Consider the following 6,621-nt stretch of genomic DNA (forward strand, 5'->3'; position numbering starts at 1 on the left):
TTGCAAAAGTCCCTGAAGTGTGCGTTGTCGAATTGACGTCCGTTATCCGATACTAATACCCTGGGTACTCCGAACCTACATAAAATATTCTTCCACACAAAATTTTTCACGTTTTGCTGAGTGATTGCTGCAAGAGGTTCGACTTCTATCCACTTGGTAAAGTAATCGATTCCTACCACCAAAAACTTTATTTGCTTGGTTCCCATGGGGAATGGACCTAGGATATCTAGTCTCCACTGTGTGAAGGGCCATGGGGCCATCATTGGGGTCTGGTAATCTGACGGCTGTCTAGGTACATTACTATAGCGCTGACACTGGTCACATACCTTGACATAGGCTTTAGCATCTGCCTACATTGTAGGCCAATAGTAGCCGGCACGGATGATCTTATGGACTAGCGATCTCGCTCCTGAATGATTTCCAGATGCTCCTTCATGAACTTCCCTCAAAACATAGTTTGACTCGTTAGGAGCTAAGCACCTTAAGTAAGGTTAGGAAAAACCTCACTTGTACAACACTTCATTTATAAGGACATACTTGGCTGCCCTGACCCTTAACTTTCTTGCTTCATCTTTGTCTTCTAGGAGCCTTCCATCTTTAAGATAAATCACTATTGGACTCATCCAATTTTCTCCTCCCCCTATCTGCTGTATGTCAGGGATGTCTATGCTTGGCATATATTGGACGTTGTCGCACCCGTCTGTAACTCCTACCGAAGCTGCTTTTAACAAGGCGTCCACTTTCATATTTTCCTCCCTGGGGAGTTGAACAAAACTTACAGCTGAAAATTTTCGTGCAAGTTGTTTCACTTTGTTAAGGTATTTTTTCATTCGATCTTCCTTAGTATCACACATTCCATTTACTTGGTTAATGACTAGCTGAGAATCTTCTCTGACTGTTACCGACTCCGCCCCTAAGGACTTAGCCAATTCCAATCCTTTGAGACTCAACCTCGTTGTTGGTGGTTTGATACTGCAGACAGGCCGCATACTCCAGCTTGTCACCCTCAGGGGACTTCAGTATAACTCCAATTCCTCCTGCATACAGTGTGGAAGATCCATCGACATTAATCTCCCATTTTTCAACACCTTTGTCCTTGTCCAGCTCGTCCTGGCTAGGGGTGAACTCTGCGATGAAATCTGCTAATGCATGTGCCTTTATCGCACTCCTTGAAATGTATCTGATATCGAATTCGCTAAGTTCAACAGCCCACTGTATTAACCGTCCAGCAGCTTCCAACTTGTTCATTACCTTCTTTATAGGGTGGTCTGTCAGGACGTTGATAATGTGAGCTTGGAAATAATGCCTCAACTTCCTAGAAGCCGTGATCAATGCAAATACTAGCTTCTTCATCATCGGGTATCGTCCTTCTGCTCCTCTCATTGCGCGGCTTGTATAATAAACCGGTTTCTGGACTCTCCCCTCTTCTCTGACCAACGCTGAGCTTACTGTGTGTGGGGACACTGCCAAATACAAATACAACTCTTCCCCAGGTACAGATGGACTCAACAGTGGCGCTGTCATGAGATATGTCTTCAAGTCTTGGAAGGCCCTTTGACACTCGTCCGTCCATTCAAATGCCTTCTTGAGGACTTTAAAGAATGGCAAACATTTGTCAGTAGCTTTTGACACAAACCTGTTGAGGGCGGCGACTTGTCCGGTAAGAGACTGGACTTCCTTGATATTTTTCGGTGGCTCCATGTTCAGTATTGCCTGGATTTTGTTTGGATTTTTTCTGGATTTGCTTCAATTCCTCTGTGCGAAACCATAAACCCCAAAAATTTCCTCGATGAAACTCCGAAAGCACACTTGCTTGGATTTAATTTCATGTTATACCGCCGCAGTGTGTCAAAGGTCTCTTGAAGGTCGTCCAGATGATTGTCCTCGTCCTTGCTTTTCACCAGCATGTCGTCAACATAAACCTCTACATTTCGCCCGATTTGGGGACGGAACATGTGATTAACCAGTCTCTGGTAAGCTGCCCCTACATTTTTCAATCCAAAGGGCATCACTTTGTAGCAATACAACCCTTGGCTCGTAATGAATGAGGTTTTTTCTTGATCCGCTTTATCCATCTTTATCTGGTTGTAACCTGAGAAGGCGTCCATGAAGCTAAGAACTCTGTGACCTGCCGTCAAGTCCACCAATTGGTAGATGCGGGGTAAGGGGTAACTATCCTTGGGGCAGGCTTTGTTTAGGTCGGTGAAGTCCACGCACATTCGCCACTTGCCGTTAGCTTTCTTCACCATGATCACGTTCGCTAACCAGTCTGGATAATAAACTTCTCGGATGAACTCCGCGACGACCAACTTCTGTACTTCTTCCTTGATGGCATTGTCTCGTTCAGGAGCAAAAACCCTTTTCTTCTAGCGCACTGGTTTTGAATAAGGACACACATTCAGGTTATGAGTAATAATACTTGGATCAATGCCGGGCATGTCTTCATGACTCCATGCAAAGACGTCAAGGCTTTTCTTCAAAAACCGGACTAAAGCTTGCTTTTCCCCCTCTTCCATACTCGCCCCTATTCTAGTGAACTTCTCAGTTGGTTCTCGTCCAAAGGGACATCCTCTAACACTTCAGTGGGTTTGGCTGTGATCCTTCTCCCGTCTATACTCATTGTCTGCATGTGTTCGTCCATCGCCAGCATGGCTAAGTAGCATTCTCTGGCGGACAATTAATCTCCTTGTACTTGGCCCACTCCGTGCTCGGTAGGAAATTTGATGGACAAATGGTAGGTAGAGGTCACCGCCTTCCAACTATTCAGAGTTGGTCTTCCAATAATTGCATTATACGACAATGCACAATCGACAACAAGGAAATTTACCTCCTTGGTTATCTGCTGTGGATATGTTCCAACGACCACTGGTAATGTGATGGTACCTACCGGTTGCACCTTCATCCCTCCGAATCCCACCAATGGCGAATTCACTGGTCGAACTTGATCTCGTCCTAGCCTCATTTGCTGGAAGGCGGGGTAGTAAAGAATGTCTGCAGAACTGCCATTATCTATCAACACCTTCCTGCTCATGTAATCAGAAATAAGTAGGGTGACGACTATCGCGTCATCGTGTGGGTGGTGGAGTTGTCCTGCTTCCTCTTCCGTGAATGTAACAGCCTGCTTGTCTACTTCCCTCGCCTTAGGGGGTCGTCCAGACAGCTAGATGTTCTACACCACCTTGAGGTATGCTTTCCTTGACTTGGATGACTGCGCTGTCGAGTTCCCTCCTATAATTACCCTTATCTCTCCTAGTAGGGGTCGTGATGGCTCTTCCACCTTAGCTTTTAGTTTCTCATCTCTTTGGTCTCGTCCGAGGAAGTTCCTTAGCTTTCCTTGTCTAATAAGATTATCTATTTGCTACTTCAAATCAAAGCACTCGTCCGTGTCATGCCCGTGATCTCTATGAAAGTGGCAATACTTGCTCCTATTGCACTTGTTGGGATTTCCCTTCATCTTATCCGGCCATTTCAAGGACGAATCATCCTTGATCTACATAAGAACCTGCTCTAGTGGCATGGTTAGGGGCGTGTATTGCTGATTCCTCGCAGAGGAACTTGCCTTCTTCCCATCCTTGTCTTTCCTCTCGTCTACCCGAGCTTTCTTAGGACGAGTTCCCTGATCTGAGTAACGATGGTGGCTTACTTCCGAGCGCTCTGCCCTTTTTCTTTTCTTGGCTATGATAGCGTCCTCAGCATTCATGAAATTTTGGGCCGAATGGACGAGCTCGGCTATAGTCTGTGGTTCCTGCTCGTAGAGCTTATGAATGAACAAGTCAAAATTGACCCCATTATGGAAGGCGGCCAGCAACAACTTGTCATCCATTTCGTCCACTGTCAAGGCTTCTCTATTAAATCGGGGTAATAAAGGATCGCAGACTCTCATTTTTCCCTTGCTCTATAGTCAGCAAACTAGAAGAGGAACGCTTGTGGCGCTGTCCTCCAATGAAATTATTGACAAACAACTTACTCAACTCTTCAAATGATCCCACCGAGTTTGGGGGTATTTTATTGAACCACACCCGCGTTGGTCCCTTAAGTGTGGTAGGAAAAGCTCTGCATATAATCTCGTCCGGGACCCCTTAAAGGTGCATGGTCGTCTTGAAAGTTGCAATGTGATCGCAAGGGTCGCGATTGCCATCATACGAATCCAAAGAAGACATTTTGAATTTTAGGGGTAAGGGGTGACTATTGATGGAAGTTGTGAAAGGGGAGTCTGTTCGGTGAACCATATCGTCCATTGGGTTTGCCCGTCTCATATTTTCCTTCATCTCATCCATGGCTTTTCTCATCTGGTCCATCTCTCTTTCCAAGTGTGGCATTCTTCTTGAAGCGGTACCCCTTGTCTAATTCTCGGACTCGACATTTTCTCCTCCACCTTCCTGACTCGGTGCCCATCCCTCTGTGTGCCCATCTTGGCGCTGCCTCCTGAGGTTGATCTCCCTATTCAACTCCTGATTCTGGCGTGTCAGTTCTGCCATAGCGGCAGCCATGGATTATATGTGTTGAATAGAAGGCGGTTGCATGACAGGCGCCGACCTGCGATCGTGAAGGGGATTACTAGATGCATCTCTACTTTCCTGGTGGCCTGGGCTGGTAGCCCTTGATCTTGTTCAAACCATTCAGCCTTTTGTCTGGGACAGACTAATCCTTAACAACAAAAACATAGTCGAATAAAAATACGATGTGGTCAAACTTAAAAATACCCTATGGGATATGAGCATTAATTTTATTAAGGACTAGTCTCTGAGTATGCTTGTGACTCGTGTATTTTTTGGGAAAAGGTTAATAATTTGCATCTATTATAATTTGGGATTACTACATTTTTTAATTACAAAAAAAAAAACTTAAGGGTGTAATGAAAAATTATTTCACCACACATAATACTCATCACACCTCTACGTTTTTTTTTATTCAAAAATATAGTAATCTCAAATTATAATAGATGCAAATTATTAATTTTTACCTTAAAAAATAAAAAAACCCTCAGAGCACGCCTGTTGAGCGCGTGATAGTATAAATTTAAATGGTTATCTAAATCACTCTCGTGACATTCTTAGATGTATTAGTAGTTCAAAATGCATAATATTATTAGACAAACATGTAAACATCAAATTGAAATAAATGAAAAATTATCACTAATCCCCAAAAAAAAAATCTAAATATGTATCACTGAACTAAGGCATAGTACTAAAAATATCACCTACAATGAAATATTAGTAACAATAGAAATTATTTTGGGCCATAACAACATTTGCACATTTCTTTAAATTACGGGGTTTTAGATAACCATTTAAATTCATAATTGGAAACCTTTGAAACATTCTCATATTTTGCACAACCAAGTTAATACAAAAACTGGAAGTGAGCCGTTGAGTTAAAACTTAAAATGTTTCAAATTTTAAAAATTCATATGTGAAACTCTTAGCATGTCTGAACAAATTTTCTTTGAAATCATTCTCATGTATTTCAAAATAGAAAATTAGGACATTGATAAAAACGTAGTGACCCCTAAATTTTCCAATCCCCCAAATCAAAAATTCAAAAGATGCATTAAAAAATGACAAAATGGATTCCCCGATTTTTACGATCTTCAAAGGATAGCAACTTCTTAGAGCATTCACATTGGAACTTCTAAATCCCATATGTTGCTGATATTTAGCATCTAAACATTAAAATGATACATTACACGGTCATGTAAACCTAAAATTTTTTACAAGTTCACTATAGTGCTCTCTTACATTTAGAAGTTACTATAGGCCACTGGCGGAGCTAGAGGGGGGCGAGGGGGGGCACCTGCCCCCCCTGACTCCACCCAAAATTTTGTAACATTAGTAGTCTTGCAATTACAAACTGACATGGAGGAGAAAAAAAGTACTTCTACTTGGTTGAAAGTGACTCAGACACAGGGAAAAGAAAGGAAAAAAAGTTCTCAAACACCAAACTATGCATTTGTCTTGTTCTACGTGAAATTGAACCTATTTCACTATTTTATATTTTATATCATTATTTATACTATTTGCTTTATTTATGATACTTTTCATAACATTTTATTTTTGAATTATTCTAGAGATATTACAAATTTTACTACTTATGTCTTACAAATTGACATGTCACCGATTATAAAAAATAATTTCAAACATTTATTCATTATATTTTTTAAGAAACACTAATCACATTTTTACTCCATCAGTTTGTAAAGTTTTTAGTAGCTATAAATTGGTTATTTTTGTTTATTTATTTTAATAATATGAAATATATTCATATTTGCTTACAATTGTTTATTTATTTTGTTATTATTGTTGATTAATATTTTTTAGATTAATTTCACTTTTAATATTTTCTTTTAATTATGCCCCCTCTAGACTAAAATTCTAGCTTCGCCACTGCTATAGGCTGTTGTATTTGTTTTTTTAATCCCTTTTATTCTTTCTCTCTCCTCTATGTCAGAATTACTTTCTTTCTCAACTCTCTTTCCTCATCTCAGAATTTCATCTCCCTCTCTCTCTGTGACTTGCTCTGTCGTCTCTCACTCTCTCACTTTGTGTTGGTGGTTGGGCCTCCACGTTAATAAGAAGCAGAGGCCGTGGGAAGTAAAGTAACTAAAAATTTTGTCTAAATAAA

This window comes from Castanea sativa, chromosome 1 (genome assembly GCF_040712315.1).
Source record: "Castanea sativa cultivar Marrone di Chiusa Pesio chromosome 1, ASM4071231v1".
Classification (NCBI taxonomy): domain Eukaryota; kingdom Viridiplantae; phylum Streptophyta; class Magnoliopsida; order Fagales; family Fagaceae; genus Castanea; species Castanea sativa.